Consider the following 20244-nt stretch of genomic DNA (forward strand, 5'->3'; position numbering starts at 1 on the left):
TTAAGCCAACTTTTTCACTCTCCACTTTCACTTTCATCAAGAGGTTTTTTAGTTCCTCTTCACTTTCTGCCATAAGGGTGGTGTCATCTGCATATCTGAGGTTATTGATATTTCTCCCGGCAATCTTGATTCCAGCTTGTGTTTCTTCCAGTCCAGCGTTTCTCATGATGTACTCTGCATGTAAGTTAAATAAACAGGGTGACAATATACAGCCTTGACATACTCGTTTTCCTATTTGGAACCAGTCTGTTGTTCCATGTCCAGTTCTAACTGTTGCTTCCTGACCTGCATACAGGTTTCTCAAGAGGCAGGTCAGGTGGTCTGATATTCCCATTTCTTGAAGAATTTTCCACAGTTGATTGTGATCCACACAGTCAAAGGCTTTGGCATAGTCAATAAAGCAGAAATAGATGTTTTTCTGGAACTCTCTTGCTTTTCCCATGATCCAGCGGATGTTGGCAATTTGATCTCTGGTTCTTCTGCCTTTTCTAAAACCAGCTTGAACATCAGGAAGTTCACGGTTCACATATTGCTGAAGCCTGGCTTGGAGAATTTTGAGCATTACTTTACTAGCGTGTGAGATGAGTGCAATTGTGTGGTAGTTTGAGCATTCTTTGGCATTGCCTTTCTTTGGGATTGGAATGAAAACTGACCGTTTTCAGTCCTGTGGCCACTGCTGAGTTTTCCAAATTTGTTGGCATATTGAGTGCAGCACTTTGGCAGCATCATCTTTCAGGATTTGAAATAGCTCAACTGGAATTCCATCACCTCCACTAGCTTTGTTCACAGTGCTGCTTTCTAAGGCCCACTTGACTTCACATTCCAGGATGTCTGACTCTAGGTCAGTGATCACACCATCATGATTATCTGGGTCGTGAAGATCTTTTTTGTACAGTTCTTCTGTGTATTCTTGCCTGTGTATATATTCTGTGTGTGTGTGTGTGTGTATATATATATATATCTCTCCACTCTTTTTTAGATTCTTTTCCCATATAGCCATTACAGAGTATTGAGTAGAGTTTCCTGTGCTATAATAGGTCCTTGTTAGTTATCTATTAATATTTTATGTTTGAAGTGCAGTTCCTTTGAACATTTCCCCCTTCACAGAAGAGTTTAACGTAAATGAATTTTATCATTACACTTTTTCATGTACGGATAGGATCTGTAGTCAAGATAATTTGAGAAAAACAAAAGCTATGTGAATTTAGAAGTTAATAGTCATTCAGAAAGGAAAGTCTCCCTGTATATTAACCCATGTATTCTTTGTTCCTTTATTTAATAGACTTTACAGTAATTTCCACATTTAATATATCAAAAGTTTTTTAAGTTACTCTTGGACACATGATAGGTTTCTCAGGTGGCTTAGCGGTAAAGAATCTGTTTGCTAATGCAGGAGACATGGATTCCATCCCTGTGTGGGGAAGATCCCCTGGAGGAGGGCATGGCAAGCCACTCCAGTATTCTTGCCTGGAGAATTCCATGGACAGAGGAGCCTGGTGGGCTATGGTCCATGGGGTCGCAAAGAGTCAGGCACAACTGAGTAACTGCGCATGCACGCACGGGCATGTGACACCAATTGTCCAATATGTAGATGTAGAAAGGCATGATTTTATTGCCTTTGCAGCATTTCTCCACTGTATTTCATTATCAATTTGTCATATATTTTTAGCTAAAAAAAGTGTGACTTTGAACTTGAATGTTCATCAGGTAATTCTAAATTAGAAATTTGAGGAATGAAGGTGCTATCTGTCAAAAATTATAATCAGAAGAAGAATTATTTCCCTGTCATTAATGCAATCTGAGTGGCAAAATGATTTTTACATCTTGTATCAGTTATGACATGTTGTTGCTTGACCAGAGGCTTCATTTGTATCATCCAGTTGAACCTGAATTTACATGTGTGATGGAAGGGTGGTGTTTGTATGTCAGTTGGCAGGGGTGGGGGGAATCCCTCCGGAGAGGTAACCTGCAATAAACATGAAAAAGATGTTTATTATAACATCAAACATAATTCTATTATTTTAATTCAAAGTAGATAAGAAGAGCCCTTTTTGGAACAGATGTATTATCAAAATTAAATTAAAGGAGAAGCAACAAATGAAATTATAATCTTACTGATATGTCACTTACCTCTGTCTGGGGAATGTAATTTGATAAAGGTAGGTATGGATGGTAATGAGATTATCCTCTCAAATGGAAAAGCAGGGACAGACTTCAGTCAAAAGTTTAATTTCTAATTAGAAAAAAATAAAAATCATGTTCAATTTTAATTTCATTGCTACTGTTAAAATGTATAGTTCTAGTAATTAAAACTAAATCAATCATGAAACAAAAAGTACAGGTGGAATAAATAAAAGGAGCTTAAAAAGTGTCCTATTCAGCCAAAATCAGCAGCCAGGAGTCATGTATGGATGTGAGAGTTGGAATATAAAGAAAACTGAGCACCAAAGATTTGATGCTTTTGAACTGTGGTGTTGGAGAAGACTCTTGAGAGTCCCTCCGATAGCAAGGAGATCAAACCAGTCAGTCCTAAAGGAAATCAGTCCTGAATATTCATTGGAAAGACTGATGCTGAAGCTGAAGCACCAATACTTTGGCCACCTCATGTGAAGAGTTGACTCACTGGAAAAGACTCTGATGCTGGGAGGGATTGGGGGCAGGAAGAGAAGGGGACGACAGAGGATGAGATGGTTGGATGGCACCACTGACTTGATGGACATGAATTTGAGCAAGCTCTTGGAGTTGGTGATGGAAAGCCTGGGGTGCTGCAGTCCATGGGGTCACAAAGAGTCAGACACGACTGAGTCACTGACCTGAACTGATTCAGCCAGAGTAAGTTTTTTATTGAGATTTTTACAGTTTATCATAAATTTTAATTTTTAACATCAAATGGGAAAATGACAAGGCATATTTTTCACATAAATAATTTGAAAGGTTTAGAGAATTTATAGTCAACCACCAAAGAATATTTTTGGTGAAGCAGAGAAGTTGCATTGGGGTCAGAAAGCAGACATTTGGTTCATTGAATCATTATTATTCCTTAAATGTGTACTTTTGCTTCTTCTCACTTAGATTTTGAATTTCCCCTAATATACTAACCATTATAAAGTGCCAATTATAGTGAGAAAGAGTATATTATAAGCAAATAAAATGTTCATTCTGATAGTAGACTTAGTAGCTGTTGTTCAGGCCTATGAACATAAGACCACCAAGCCTCATAAAGAATAAAGATTTCAGCATGCAAACAGAATGGTCATTGCTTTATTTTAAAAATATTCAATATATGGAAGTATGAATTCTCTGAAATCTAAATCATATGTTTAGTGATATTAAGTCAAAATCTAACAAGGAAATTCTGTAAATTCAAAGAAATTATTCTTAAGTTCACTTGAAGAAAGACTTCCCTGGTGGCTCAGATGGTAAAGCATCTGCCTACAATGCAGGAGACCCAGGTTCAATCCCTGGGTTGGGAAGATCTCCTGGAGAAGGAAATGACACCCCACTCCAGTATTCTTGCCTGGAAAATCCCATGGACGGAGGATCCTCATAGGCTACAGTCCATAGGGTCACAAAGAGTTGGACATGACAGAGAGACTTTACTTTCACTTCACTTGAAGAAAACATTAGTAAATTTTTTTTAATTTAAATATTATTTAAGAGAAACATCTCCATAGCAAGCATAGATGTAGTAAAAGGCAAATTAATCTATAGAGTTTTCTGGTTTAGGCACAGAAATAGACCTATGAAACAGAAGAGTGTTCCCAGAAATTTTCTTCATAGTTTAGAAGTTAGTGATTATTGAAGAAGGCGTTACAAAACAAAGAAGGTAAAGTGGATTACTTAGTGAGTGGTACTGCAAAGACTGATAAGAAATGTAGGGAAGGATGAAAATGAAACCTGGTAGACTAGATGGTTGCTTTACATTGCTGCGTCAGTTTCTGCTGTAGAGCAAAGTGTATCAGCCTTACGTATACATATATCTCCCCTTTACTGGATTTCCTTCTCATTTAGATCACCACAGAGCTTTGGGTAGAGTTTCCTGTGCTGTGCAGTGGGTTCCCATTCGTTATCTATTTTATACATAATACTGATAGTGTGTGTATGTCAACCCCAATCTCCCAATTCATCCCACCCCAACCCCTTCCCCCTTTGTTGTCCATACGTTTGTTCTTTATGTCTTTGTTTGTTTCTGGTTTGCAAATAAGATCATTTTTAACATTTTTCTAGATTTAACATGTGTTTATTATTTATTTTTTTCTCTTTCTGACTTTCTGCACTTTGTATGACAGTCTATAGCAATGACAATTGACAACATCTCTGTAAATGACACACTTTCATTCCTTTATATGGCTGAGGAATATTCCATTGTACCCATGTCCCGCATCTTCTTTATCCATTTATCTGTTGATGGACATTTAGCTTGCTTCCCTGTCCTTGGTATTATAAGTAGTACTGCGATGATATGTGCACGTGGTCAATGGCTTTCCCTTTCTAGAAAACTTAAGGCAGCCCTGAAAATATATATTATGACTTCGTGAATGGGAAAAAGACATGAATAATCATCTGGATCTTACAGTGCTTTGGGAACTGATACATGTTGGGAACCTATTTTCTGATAATGTTGAAAATATGAGAATGTACACATTTATATATATATTATTGTGAAAAGACCTTTTTGGTTGCTGACTTTCAAGAAATTGCTTTTGCATCTCTTTTGATAGGCATTTCCTGAAAAGAAGTGGTGTGTGTCAAAAGAACAGCATATTTTGCAATGAGAGATGCCAATCAAATAGGGAGGTGCATGGTGGTTCTTGATTCTTGGCTCTAATTACATCTATGACCAGTGACATTACCCAAAAATAGAGGTTGAAGGGGAAAATTTGAAATCTCAATCTCACCCTGAAATGCTAGTTTAAAGAGGTGAACTGGATATTGAAATGGATAAAAAAATTGATGTTCCATATTAGTTAGAACTTTGAGTCCCGAGGAATTAGAAACCAGGACCATTTCTACATTGCCTCTTCTTTATTTTTGGTGACTCAGCCATTGGAAATACTCCCAGGAGCACTTGGAGGATCCTATAATTAAGAATTATGGCTTCTAAAAGCGCTGTCCACTTTGATAGGGTTCTCCTTGTCCCACTGCAGGTTGCTGTGAGTTAGTCTGAGCTCTCTCTCTCTCTAGTAAAGATTTATGATTTTTCTTTGAAACGTATTAGGCTCTAAGCACTAACAATGATGACCCTGATGATGCTGACAATGATAACTTCAACCAGATTTCTGGACAACTTAATTTTTCCAGTAGAGGGAGGGAGGAGGTCAGATGGTCAGAGGCTTGCACTTTGGGAAAGGGTGTAAACTGCAGAAGAAATGAGCTTGTATTGCTCTATACAGTTACAAAATTAGAGTTTATCTGCCATGTCTTCCAGGAAGTAAAAGTCACGATTATAGTTTAATTGTAAAGATTATACTTTATGAAATTTTTTTTACATTATCAAAATATTTTAATGGGAGATAATATAAATTAGTGATAACCTAGTGCATCTTATAACAATAAAAGTTTCTAATGTGCTTTAGGATTCATCTTATTGAGTTGATTCTCACAAGTTGTGTGGCATAGATCTGAAAGGCTTAACCATTTTATTATGTGAGGGAACCAAGGTGTAGGGAGTCTTAATGACTTCCTTGGAACAGGGAATGAGACAGGAAGATCTCCATGTAGGGGGAACCAAAGCTGGCACACTGGAATTGCAGTAAAAATAAAACAAAGTGAAAAGCCAAGCAAAAAGAAAAGAAGAGTATCTGGTTTTGATGGTCCTCTACCAATTTCCCTTTTGTCTCACTAAATCTTTAATACTCTTACTATTTCAGAAGTGCTCTCAACAGAGTCAGACATAATTGAGTCTTTACTTGGTGCAGCGATGTGAGGGGAGAAGAGATCAGAGGCGTGTGGCAGCGAAAGTCACAGGCGAACAGGTGTCAATGCATCAGGGCTGGCTCCCCTGGTCCTCACAGTTCTCCTCACTAGAAACCCTGGGAGGTTTGAGTTCTTACTTCATGAAGGATGGCAAAGATATCCTTCTCCAGGGACCTACTCCCTTCCTGCTAGTCATCCTGTGTCTTAATCACATCCGGGTGTCACTGGGAACTGTCCAGGCTCTAACGTCTTGTATTCTGTTCCATTCCTTCAACGTCAACTCCCACCACCCCCGCTTCTCAGCCTCATCAAAATTCCACATCAAATCCCTTGTCACCTTCCTTTTCTCCTAATTTATTTTCTCATTTTGGAACACTTTCCATTTCTACATTTCCTGTGAATACAGAGTTCAGCTCTTCTTTCATCCATCCTTTCACTGCCCTTTATCAGTCTGCTACAGCTACCCTGCAAGTCACCATCCCTGAGTCAGTCCAGCCTTCCTTCCACTTGTACTCTGGTTTGGAATGTTATGAAGAAAATAACACTGTTGTGTAGATACTTGGAGTCTACCATCTAGCTAGACCCATACAACTCTGCAAAGAGCTGATTCATTGGAAAAGACCCTGATGCTGGGAAAGACTGAAGGCAAAAGCAGAAGCGGGTGGCAGAGGATGAGGTGGTTAGATAGCATCACTGACTCAATGGACATAAATCTGAGCAAACCCTAGGATATAGTGAAGGACAGGAGAGTCTGCTGTCCTAGTGTTCCTGGGGTCATAAAGAGTCGGACATGACTTAGTGACTGAACAACAACAACATACAGCTTTCAGGGGAATTATTTTTTTGTTCTGAAGAGTGTGCATTGCCATTCCTCACAGTAGTTATTCTGATTCCTATGAGTCACTTGAAGTCCTTATGTCACTAATGGCTTCTCATACACTGAATGAAAGTCAGGCCTGAGCTACCCTAACCACTCACTCTCAAACCTTCAGGTGCATCCCCATCCATGCTCCTCCTCACCTCCTCTCCAGTAGGGTTATATTTCTGCCTTATTGTGGTTTTCAACAGCTGCTACCACAGGCTATCTACAAACAGTCTGAATACCACTCCTTACTCAGTCTAAGTGTTCTCTCTTGCCTAATTACCCTACAAGGCTTCCAAGATGAATAAAAACATGTTCAAGGACTGCCCCCTTGCCATGCTCAGAATTCTCTAACGAAGCTATTCATGGTGGCATGGCTTGGCGGTGTTTCTCCGTCAGGTTTGCCAAGTGGGTAGACCAGGGGCATTCATGTGGGTCATCTATTCATTAGGAAGAAAGCACTTTCTATGCTTTGATTAGTCTCTTCTAGTCCCCTAAACCACGTGGATAAAAGGCACCTTTCTTCTTTCCTCAGCTGGGTTCCCAACTTCTTCTGCCGTCCTTTTTATCAAAGGAAAATCTACAGGTTGTATTTCAAAGACTAGGCATTATTTTTCGGTGCTAAGCAGAAAAGTAATTAAAGTCCATTACACAAAAGCTCGGTTTCTCTTTCGCTTCTCTTTAGAAGCTGTATCAGTAACAAGGAAAATATAATCATGAATTTTAAACTATCATTTTAACCAACTATATCCTCTGTTAGAGTTGCGGAGTGGCCCATGTTTGAGCCCCGCAGGGATGTCAATATTGTCCACTGGAAATTTGATAGCAATTTCTGGCTTTTGCCCTAGTGCCAGGCGCACAGAAAGCACTTAATGAATATTCGTCACCTAAAGATGTGAATCCTGTCCCCTGCATTGTTTCAGAGGTGAGAAAAGCTAACAGTACATCTCCAGAGAACATGTCACAGAGTTTATTTTCTTCTTAGTAAACAAATGCAGTAGAGGAAAATAATGATGTTTGGGTTTAGTCTGATCACAAGAAAACAGTATCTAGTACATCTTTGTCAGAAGATTCATGTTTTGTTTTGCTCATCATCCCTGGGGTTTCTTTTTTACAGTGGGGATGGTACACAGAGGTTTGGACTCTTCACCCCTCCCGCTTGTGCCTCTGAAGAAGCCTGGGGTTTCTTTTTTACAGTAGGGATGGGACACAGAGGTCTGGACTCTTCACTCCTCCCGCTTGTGCCTCTGAAGAAGCCATGGCATGGTAACACGTTCATGTCGCACATCACTTGAGCTGCTGCCGGGGCTGGAGTGGCTGAGGGAGCTTGCAGTGAAGAAGTTTTGTGCCTTGGTCCTGATTTTGAACTATTAAAAATAAGGTGTAGATTTCAAGGACAACTGGGGAAATGTGTTCTCCGATGGCTGATTTACTGTTTCTTTTGAAAACAGTTGTGTTCTTTGGTCATGGATTCTGTGACAATTAAAATGAAATGTGTGAAACTGTTGAATGATCCCTGGATGAGACTAATGACCTTGGAAGAATTCCACCGTAAGTTTGGCTTCCTATTCCAATTTCTGAAGTGGTCACAGGACTCTTGAAAAACAGCCAATGACTGATGATGCAATTTTTGTCCACTCATTTTTTTTTTTTATAAGATTCTCCCCCTAAAACAGGTGTTTACTAACACCTAACTATGCTTCAAGGTACCCAGGTGAGCATTATCTGGGACCAGATCATGTTAATTGCAGAAAAAATTGCCTTGAAATTAGGACCCTTTTGGAAATTGTAGCTTAATGTGGTGAATGAACTTAAATGCATGATGTGGAAGCTATGAGAAAATAGTTGACTTCCTCACTCATAGCACTGACAGGCACTCTCCTTGAGTGCTTTCTCTCAAATTGAATATAAAGCATCTTAGGTTGGAATCAACTTATTTTTCAAAAGTTTAAACTTGAAAAATAACTTCAAATTCTAAGATATTAGGATTGCAGAATCTTGTAAAATACATATTGGAAATATTGATCGATTAATAAAAATAATACAACATCTAAAACACAAAATCTAATGCTTTAATTTAGTATTACAGGATTATAAATGCATGGAATAAAAATAATCAACATAGAATCACAAAAGTTGTTACAATTTTATAGGTTTAATTTTCAAGGGAGTATCTAATAATCTTCTCTTTCTGATTTCATTTTTTAAAATTAAGTGTGATTAGAGCTGCCTTTTTCAGAATTTGTAGGAAAGAATAAAAAGGAACAGACTTCATTTGTCCCCAGCCAGTTACGGGAACTTGGGCAAATCATTGATTTTATATTTAAAGTAGAATAGGGCAAACATGGGCTTCCCTGGTGGCTCAGATGGTAAAGAATCCACCTGCAAGGCAGGAGACCCATGTTCAATTCCTGGGTCAACAAAATCCCCTGGAGAAGGGAATGGCTCCAGTATTCTTGCCTGGAGAATTCCATGGACAGAGGAGCCTGGCAGGCTACAGTCCATGTAGTCACAAAGAGTCAGACACGACTGAACGACTAAGACACCAAAACATACTCACACACCCACAGGGCAAGCATAGTCAGCTACAGAAATATATCCCAGGGGATGGCATGAAAATGCATTGCTGAGGAGTTGTCTACGTGTCCAAATCCGTCTGCGTAAGCATGTAATCAGCAGAAAGGAAAACAATGCCAGAAGTTATGAGCGCTCTGCCATCCCCATCAGGGGACAGAGGAGGTCCAGTTCACTTTGTCCTAAAACAGTGCCAGAGAAGCTATTTTCAAATGCATAGTGGAATCATCAAAGCTGATTTACCTCGCACGGGCAGACAGACACTTAACACGTATTTGCAGAAATGTAACTATGCAATTAGAATGAGGAAAGCGCAAGGCATTGAGAGCCAGCAGGTGTAAAAGGCTAGTTTTACTATTGCTAATTGACCTGGCCCTGGGCTGATGACATAACCACTCTGGGACTAATAGTCTGGATTTAATTGTTTCACTTATAAAGTGTTTAAGCACCACTGGATGCCGTAGGAAAATGTCTGCCTCCGTTCTAACTTGCCTAGAGTCACAGCATCCTGCTGTGATTGTGTCCTTGGTGTATGGTTGTCCATGGTGAAGGTCATAGGTCAGCACAAGCTACTTAATGAATCACAAGAACATCCATTCTTAGGTGACCCAGACTTTGCTTTGGGAAGTCTCAGTTATAGTTGCAAGAGTGGGAGGGAAATGTGGTTAAATCTCAGGTTCTGAGCTTCATTTGCCATGTGACTTTGGGTCAGTGAAGTGAAATAGCTATGGGATATTTCCATGACCAGAAGGAGCATCTGGAAAGGAAATAGCACATAGCCTGGCACAGAACAGTTTCTCCATAAACAGTGTATTCTTAGCATCATATTTAACATAGTACGTCCTTCACCCTTGATTATACAAAATTTAAAGCATTTTTAAATCTATCAATCCTCAGAGTTACAAATCCATTTTTATTGCTGGTAACTATTTTGAAAACATATTTCTATTAAATATGACTTTAAAGGTTTAATGGTTAGAGATCATTCAGCAGAAATTGGGTTTTAGGAGAAAATAGAACTAGAGTTAGGGCATTTCATAATATGTTGTGTGTGTTAGTTGCTCAGTCATGTCTGACTCTTTGTGACCCTATGAAGTGTAGCCCACCAGGCTCCTCTGTCCATGGGGATTCTCCAGACAAGAATACTGGAGTGGGTTGCTATTCCCTTCTCCAGAGGATCTTCCCAACCCAGGGATCAAACCCACATCTCCTGCATCACAGGCAGATTCTTCACCACTGAGTCACCAGGAAGCCCAATTTCATAACATATGTGGATATAATTTTGACAGAAGGATATTGCAAAAACTGCAGCTACCTTAAAAACTCATCTCAGTGTGGAATACAGTTGTTAATTAGAATAAACATGTACCAGAACAGCTCACAGAGTGCTCACAGCCTTTGTTGTTTCTTATTGACAAATGCACCCCTAAATGCCACTATTTTTTAAAATTTATTTTTAGTTGGAGGATAATTGCTTTACAGTGTTGTATTGGTTTCTGCCATACATCAACATGAATCAGTCATAGGTATACACATGTCTCTCCTCCCTCTTGAACCTCCCTCTCACCTGCTCCCCATCCAACCCCACTGTGTCATCACAGAGCCCCCGCTGAGCTTCCTGCACTGTGCAGCAACTCCACTAGCTAGCTATTTACACATGGTAGTGTATATGTTTCAATGCTACTTTTCAATTAGTCCCACCCTCTCCTTCCCTTGCTGTGTTCACAAGTCTGTTCTCTATTTCTGAGTCTCTATTGCTGCCCTGCAAATAGGTTCATCAGCACCATCTTTCTAGATTCCGTGTATATGCTTTACTATTTGATGTTTGTCTTTCTCTTTCTGACTTAGTTCATTCTGTATTAACAGACTCTAGGTTCATCCACCTCTCTAGAACTAACTCAAATTGGTTCTTTTTTATCAGTTCAGTTTTCAGTTATGTCTGGCTGTTTACGACCCCATGGACTGCAGCACGCCAAGCTTCCCTGTCCATCACCAACTCCCAGAGCTTATTCAAACTCACATCCATCGAGTCAGTGATGCCATCCAACCATCTCATCCTCTGTTGTCCCCTTCTTCTCCCGCCTTCTATCTTTCCTAGCATCAGGCTCTTTTCCTCTTGATGGCTAAGTAATATTCCATTGTGTATGTATGTATGTATGTATGTGTATATATGTATATATATATATATATGTACCACAACTTCTTTATCCATTCATCTGTTGAAGGACATCTAAGTTGCTTTCATGTCCTGTAGATGCCACAGTTTTTTCAAAGGGCAAATGACAATGGAAGCCTTTCTAGAGACAATGGAAGCCAGTAGTCTCTCTCTGCATGTTCCCTAAAAATGCCTGTTTGAGAGCCTATAAATTACAGGCTGTAAGCGTGATGGCGTTACTAGATATATATTGTGAAAAGATCCCCATGATAAGTCTAATTAACACCCATCATCACACAGCTACCCTTTCGTTTTGTCATGAGCACTTTACAGATCTCCTCTCACGGCAGCTTTCAAATATACAACACAGTATTGTTCACTTCAGTCACCATGCTGTATGTTATATTATCAGGACATTTATTTTGTAAGTGCAAGTTTGTACCTTTTGATGCCCTTCAGACTTCTTGAGTTTTTGAAAGGAGGACTTTTTTTTACCTTTGGCTGTATGTGGTAGTGGGTAATAATTGGGTATGTCCCAAGAGCTTAGAATTAAGAGCAATCAAACAGCTCCATAAGTTGAACTATTAAAGCAAAATGCAATAAGAACGAGCAGAGCTATGAAAGCCTTAATGAGATAGTTTTTCCCAGCCAAAGAAATACCTGACTGAATATTTTCATAAGATGAATACAGGCCTTATCCATGCCAATCATCAGAAGGCAGTGTGTGTGTATGGGGGAATGGGGTGGAGAAAGGTATTGATTGGCCACAGAACATAGAAAAAGAAGCCTCAGAGTGTCAGAATTTTGACACTGATCATTCAATAACTGTTAGTTTTAGTGGAGTGATATGTTTGGCCAAAGAGCCAGATAATAGAATTCCATGTTCAGGATGAATGACATCTTAAGCAGATAGACACTGCAAATGATCCTAGATTCATGATATTACCTTTTCAGATCCTATGACAAACATGCCTGGTTCTGATCCCAGTGTTCACCAAGAAATATTCACTTTAATGTTGGCCAACCCATACAGGTGTGTCCACAGAAGACTGTGTGTGGGTCATGGCCTCATCAGTTATGCCATAGTTTCTTTTTTATTTTCTGAGTGTACATCAGAAGAGTCATGTTGCATCCTAAGTCTACCACTTTGACTTTTGTGAGCTTGGTATTTTGAATACCCTCCTGAGACACTGGAGAAGGAAATGGCAACCCACTCCAGTATTCTTGCCTGGAGAATTCCATTGGCAGAGAACCCTGGTAGCTACAGTCCATTGGACACAACTGAGCAATTATCAGTTTCACTTTACACTGAGCTAGACTCTAAATTTAGGGGCTTCCCTGGTAGCTCAGGTGGTAAAGAATTTGCCTGCAATGCAGGAGACCTGTATTCAATCCTTGGGTCAGGAAGAACCCCCGGAGAAGGGAATGGCAACCCACTCCAGTATTCTTGCCTAGAGATTTCCATGGACAGACCATGGAGTCACAAAGAGTTGGACACGACTGAGTGACTAACACACACACACACACATACACACACCATGCCTGAGACACAGTTCACATGGCTGAGCCTCTGGAGCTGAGGGCCCATCCAGGTCAATCTGCTGGTCACCTCTCCTCCCCTCCCCCGAGACCTTGGGTAGCTGAGCAGCTGTGTCTCCTGGTGACATACTGACCACCTGCATGGGATTCCATTTTTTTTTTGATGTGGGCCATTCTTGAAGTTTTTATTTAATTTGTTACAATATTGCTTCTACTTTATGTTTTTGTTTGTTTGTTTGTTTTTGCTTGCAAGGCATGTAGAATCTTAGTTCTCTGACCATGGATTGAATCTACACCCCCTGCATTGGAAGGCAAAATCCAGACCACTGGATTATTAGGGAAGTCCCTGGAATTACATTTTAAATGCTGTCTTACCTAATCACTTTAAAAGAAACAGCTTTTCCCCTTTGTTTTAATTCCCTCCGTTCCATTAAAAAGATAGCACAAAAAAAAATAAATAAAAAATAAAAATAAATAAAAAGATAGCACAAATGGCTTCACTGTTCTGAAATTCAGTGAGACCAACAAGCCAAAATTTCGTGTGTAAAATGTTCACTTTATTTCCTCTTCACTTTCTTATTTCCACTTCATTTCCTCTTCCTTTTCTCTTTCTTTCTTTCTTTTCTGTCTGTCCCTTTTTGTTCCCTCCCTCCCTCCTGCCTTCCTTTTCTGTCTCTTTATGTGTCTTTGCTTCCTTATTTCTTTCCTCTCCTCCCTTCCACATGCATTTTTCTAGAGCACTCTCATGTACCTGACACTATAAATACTAGCAGGAAAAAATCCTAATAATCTGGTAGGAAAAAGAGGTACATACTTAAATATGCAGTAAAGGGTGAAATATATTTTTCATTTGTGATTAAATTCTATTTAACTTCACAAGTATGCATTAGGATTCTTTTGTGTGCAAGCACTGTTTTGGGTTTTGTGGAAGATGCCAAAAGCATAAGCTTGGCCTCAAGTTGTCGTGTTATTAAACACGTAGAGAAAAGAAGAAAAAACAACTCTAGGCAGAATGTGGGAAATCTTATGTGAATTGTACAGTGTTCTTAGAGGCAAAGAGAGAGAACACTTCTAGCTAGAATGTTCTGGGTTGGGTTGGGTTGTACAGTAGGACTGTGTTGGCCGAATTTAAATTGGGCGGAGAGGTGCATCAGGGCATTGGGGTTAAGGCAGGGTCATGGGGAGATAGAATGAGGCAAATAGAGCTGGTCAGAACTGATGGTGGTGCTCAGGCTTAGAGATAAGTTTAACAGGTCAGGAGAACATAGTATTGAGTTGAAAGCTGTGGTCTTAGATGAGCAGATAGGGCAGATTTGGCTGGATAATTATGTTGACACCAGAGCCAAAGGTTGTATTCTCAGATAGCTGTGGGAGCAGCTAGTTGCTCTAAAAATTATTTAAAGAAAAATATACTTTTTTGATGGGCTTCCCAGATGGCTTAGTGGTAAAGAATCTGCTTGCCAATTCAGGAGATGCAAGAGATGTAAGATTGATCTCTGGGTTGGGAAGATGCCCAGGAGGAGGAAATGGCCACCCACTCCAGTATTCTTGCTTTGAAAATCCCATGGACAGAGGAGCCTGGCAGGCTTCAGTCCGTAAGGTTGCAAGAGTTGGACATGACTTAGTGACTGAGCATGCATGCACATACCTTTTTGATTTATTTTTTCCTGGTGATAGCTCCAAGTGGTCTATTCAATTGTACCTCAAAGGCTTGTTCACCTGACAGACCCCTCAGCCACCCAGGTTTCCTCAGTCTTCATGTCTGAGGACTATATGGCAACTTCAAACTTGGTATTTGTAAGGAATAATTTGTATTAATATTTCCTTCCAGCTGGGACACAAGGTAAGCACGGTTGTTAAGACAGCTGAGTCTGGGGCTACGGAAAGCCTTAATTTTGACTTAAGGAATTAAAAGTTAAATTCATATGGCAACTTGAAGAGTTTGATGGTTTGTCAGAAAAGGCCATGATCAAGAACTGTATTTTAGGAAGATTATTCTGCCAGGTGCACATCTGGATATGGACATTTATGGGTATATGGCAGCATCTTTGGAAGAGATATGAGAATGGTCAACTAGAATAATTGTACTCTACGTGAAAGGTCATCCTCATGGTTCATGGTGGAAATAAAATCAATAGGACTTGGCAATCAGTTGACTATAGGCAACAAATGAGAAGCAGGGATCTTGTAATTCAAAGAGCTTGAGTCTAGGTGGTAAGTCAGCTACTATAAAAAGATAGTATCAGCCAAGATAGGGAAATAAGCAAGCACATGAGAAGATTTAGAAACAGAACGTGCAGATCTGCTGAAAAGCCTTGCGTTTCACAGCTGAAGGTCTACCTGTGTATGTGTGTGCCTATTAGTGTCATGTCTGACTCTGTGTGACCATATAGACTGTAGCCCACCAGGTCCTCTGTTCATGGGATTCTCCAAAAATGAATACTGGAGTGTGTTGCTGGATAGTCCATTAACAAATGGCAGGAGGTATTTGTTTACTTTCATAATAAAATAGACATTATTTTGCGTCATTCTTGGGAAAAGTGAATCAATCATATAAACAACTATATATTGAAATTTAAAGGCCTTTATTATTTGCTCCAGGTTATCTCAAAAGTTACTATGACTCAGATGTGTTTGAAAATATTTTGATGTTTTAGCTAAAGAAAAAACTGTATCATTTTAAAAATCAAAGTATCCACCATTATGGAACTGTGCTCAATCCATATACCAAAAGTGGCTTTGTCTTATAAAAATGGTGTCCATTTAAATTTGGAGTTTGAATTTTAAAAATAATAGTATTTGCACATCTGTTATATGTCCAAATTGAAACAAATCTGTTTAATCATGATTCAGAAAGTTCTAAGGATGACACTGAAAAAAGACTTGCTGAAAAAATTTTATTTCCGTTTCTATAAAGTATATATGCTTGTAAAAAGCATCTTCTGTTTATTGAGAAGGTAAACTGCTCTCTGTAAATGCTTCCTGTTTTGATAATGTAGATACAAGTCACATTCAGAAGGGTTTGAAAAACCGAGGTGCAAATATATTAAATTCTAATCCATGACAGAAGATAAAACCATCGCTTACTGGGGTCAGGGCACACTTTATAAAGATGGTAGTTAACAGGGTCTAAGTGATATTTCAAAAGAAAAGTACTAAACTTGTTTGTCATATGAATGCTAATCCTAGACCTATAATCTCCCAAATCCTTGAATCTGTTACCTCCAGAGACTCCAAGCATGGGACTTTATATCCTTCAAGTTGTATGTTTGTATGACTTCTGGTTAAATGTAGATAAGTATCATTCAGATTCTTTGTATTGTCTGAAATAGAAGTATGTTCTGCCTCATAATTTATCAGGAAGTTCAAGAGATACTCTTCATTCTTTGATGCAGCTTCAGTTATTCATAATGAACAATATTTACATATTAGTAGATCTCCAAAAATTCCAAGCAATGCCTAAGCGATGAACTCTGAAAGAGACAGAATGGAATATCCCCGAAACTTGTATAAACCCCACAATTCTGCTTGGAAATATATGTCTTGCATATTACACCTCAGTTATAAGTTATTTCCACAAACATTGCCATAAGAAAAATTCTAAAGCTGATATTTTATAAAATAGAAAGTGATTGTTCATACAGATTCAACCTAGTGTCAACTTGGTGTCAACCTGGTGACCTAGCAGCATAACTTGTTTGTTGTGTTCTTAAAATAAAACAGGCTACACTTATTTTTTTTTTCAGATGACCCTCTTTATACTGTCTTATAAAATGCATTTGTGTGAGAGACAATTAAATGTTAAGAGGGGTGGAAAACTTTAAGTGAATGTTCAGTTAACAGAAAAATGTACTTAAAGAAGAAAGTAGATGGGGTTGGATTCAATTCCATATGACTAAAAGCAAAATATTGGCCATTTCTGATAAGTATTTAAATTCCATATGACCTTTTCAAAGCCATTTGGTTAGGAAGCCATTTTTGTTAGGCTAAAGGACAGAGAAGACACCTGTACTTAAAACATCACAAAGCAAATTGTAGGTATTAATTCTAAAATTATGGAAAAGAGCAATTTTATATGAGGTTTAGTGTGTTTGGAAAGCGTTTAGAAAGTATTTCCATTCCATAGATATTTCTACTCTACAGTGGGTGCTAGAGTGCTTAGAGCTTGGTTCTTATTTTTATTATTATTATTTTTTATTTGTTTGTTTGTAAGCTGCTTAGTCTAAGATTGTTGTTTTCAGTCACTAAGTCTTGTTCGACTCTGTGTGACTCCTGTGGACTGCAGCATGCCAGCATTCTCTGTCCTTTACTAGCTCCCAGAGTTTGCCCAAGTTCATGTCTAACCATCTCATCCTCTGCAGCCCTCTTCTCCTTTTGCCTTCAATCTTTTCCAGCATCAGAGTCTAAGATGCTGAGGGTCAAATAAAGTAGACATGGATATTGCCGTTACTTGGAGTATCTGATCAAACACTGGGTGAGCAGAGAGACTGGTTCTATTTGCCTGTTCTTAGGAGTTGTGTAATCAGACCCACACAGACTTGTATGAGCCCCATCATTAACCAGAAATGTGACCCCTCTGCTCCAGACCCTGTCAAGAAGCTGGGGGTTGGTGTGGGCAATGGTGGTACCCTAGGAACACTGAATATTAGGACTGTCCCTCTCCAGGCCCTGAGGGCTTCAATGATCCATCCAGGTCATAATCAAAGTCTCCCAGCACCCAGACTGAATCAGGAACAACCAATAGAGTACAATTTCTGGGCAACAGAGAGCCTCTTTCTTGCCTTGAATTCATCTCACCACTGGGCTATACCTGTGATCTCAGCCCTTGAAGAATTACTGCTTAGATGTATGTTTTGATGACTGATTTTAAAAGCTTAACCAAATCAAACAAGAACAGAACAGAACATGTAAACAGGTAGAAAATGCAGTGTTTGTTTCCTGCCATTTTATATCCTAACTTTAAGGCAGAACTGACTTAGATATGTATATTTTGGGAAGGAGATGGGAGATGAGCAGAGGGGGTTGCTGGATTACCGATGGGGGAGGGCAGACAGGGCAAAGCAAACAGTTGTATTTTGTGCAGTGTGCTCTGTACTTCAAAAAGATATTGCCTCTAATCCTCACAAAAGTCAGGTATTATTAGCTTCCTCTATAAGTTGAGGAAACTAGGTCCCAGAGGTTTAATCAGTTTGATTTAGTTCATTCTGATAGCCCATGGCAGACCTGTGCTTTCATCTCATGTCTGAGTGTGTGCTCATTTGCTCAGTTATATCTGACTCTTTGCGACCCCATGGACTGTAGCCCGCCAGGCTCCTCTGTCCATGGGATTCTCCAGGCAAAAATACTGGAGTAGATTGCCATTTCCTTCTCTAGGGAATCTTCCCTACCCAGGGATCCACCTCCTGCATCTCCTGATTGGCAGCCCAAGTCTTCACTACTGGACCACCTGGGAAGCCCTCTCATATCAGCAAGCTAAGTTGCTTCAGTCGTGTCTGGACTCATTGCGACCCCATGGACTGTAGCCCACCAGGCTCCTCTGTCCATGGGATTCTCTAGGCAAGAATACTGCAGTGGGTTGCCATTTCCTCCTCCAGGGGTCTTCCCGACCCAGAGATGGAACCTGTGTCTCTTGCGTCTCCTGCATTGGCAGGCGGGTTCTTTACTACTAGCGCCACCTGAGTGTGACTCCCAATTCCTTGATCATTTCAGTCCCTGAGACCACATTTGAGTGGGAGGCCAAGAAGGGAGCCCTGCATGTGAAGCCTTTCAGGAGGATCAGCTTCCAGATCCTCAACTTCCATTCAGTCTTCCATAAAATTGATCTGCCTTAAATACACCTGTGTTTGGAATGGGGTCCTTTCCCCACATCCTTGTTCTCAAATTCCATCCTCCCACTCTGCAAAATACAGACTGACCTTTTACCCATCTCTAAGTTCACCATCATGTGTGGTTCCAAGAAGTAAAAAAAAAAAAAAGAAAGAAAGAAAGAAAGAAAAAATAGTGAAGAGTGAAGTCAAGAGAGAAAAATAAATATATATTAATACATATATGTGAAACCTAGAAAAGTAATACAGATGAACCAATTTGCAAAGCAGAAGTAGAGACACAGACGGAGGTAGAGCACAAACATGTAAACACCAAGGAGGCAGAAGGGAGGTGGGATGGATTGGAAGTTTGCATTGACATATAGACATTACTGTGTGTAAGATTAGCACAGGGGAAGAAAAAAGACACTGCAATCTGTTTGTAGGACATATATTAAGTCAACCTTAAAAATGCCTTCCAATATACATTAGGTTCAGACAGTTTGATTCCACTTATGTGAGCTATCTAGAATAGTCAAATTCATAGAGTCAGAAAGTACGTTGGTGGATGCCAGGGGCCAGGAGCCAGGGGTTTTAGGAGGGGGATTGGAGAATTAATGTTAAATGGGGACAGAGTTTCAGTTTAGGAAGGTGAAAAATTCGGGAGATGGATGATGGCGAGAGTTACACAGCTGTGTGAATGTCCTTAGTGCCACGGAACTGTACAGCTGAATATGGTTAAAGTAGCATGTTTTATATTATGTGACGTTTACCACAAAGGACCATTCTTTGGTCCTTCTTTGGAGGACCAAAGAAAGAGCATTCAAAATACTGATGTGAGTATTGGCAGAAAGAATGACAGATAGTGACAGAAAGTAAAAGTCTAAATTTTAGACAGATTTTTGCAAAGAAGTAAAGTAGTTTGGAAGTGTTAAGAAAAAAGTACCTATGCATGAGAATGAAATTCTCTGGGGGATGTGAAATGTCAGTGTAAATTCAAAGAGAGAAACTACATACAATTTCTGACTTTTGAAGTCATGATAGTTCATGTCTGTTTTAGTAGCTGCTGATGGGTTCACTACTGTATTTAGATGAGATGGATATATTTTAAAGAGTAATGTGGCAGTTTTATTTTTAAATGTAATTATAATACGGTGAAAATTAACATCTTTTGTAACTACTCCATCTTTTTTTTTTTGATGTCAGATACATAGAGATATGTGAGGGGTTGAAGGAAAAAAATTAGGGTTATATAAACAAAAAATTTGATGATTGCTATCGATTCTGAGTGTCTTCAGATTAATGAGCCATCCTGCTGGGATCTTCTTTATTATCCAGCTAGATAGGATCAACTTTGGAGAAGAAAGAGGAGGTTAATATACAAGGATCCCACC

The 20244-nt window shown here is 39.4% G+C and overlaps 1 non-coding gene across 1 annotated transcript; it reads left to right on the forward strand.

Annotated features, from left to right (window-relative positions):
• Positions 1 to 3401: 3401 nt before the first annotated feature.
• On the forward strand, positions 3402 to 3473 carry TRNAC-ACA. Its single transcript has one exon. It is a non-coding gene; the product is annotated as a tRNA-Cys (tRNA).
• Positions 3474 to 20244: the final 16771 nt, after the last annotated feature.

This window comes from Bison bison, unplaced genomic scaffold, assembly GCF_000754665.1.
Source record: "Bison bison bison isolate TAMUID 2011002044 unplaced genomic scaffold, Bison_UMD1.0 scf7180017858917, whole genome shotgun sequence".
NCBI classification, from domain to species: domain Eukaryota; kingdom Metazoa; phylum Chordata; class Mammalia; order Artiodactyla; family Bovidae; genus Bison; species Bison bison.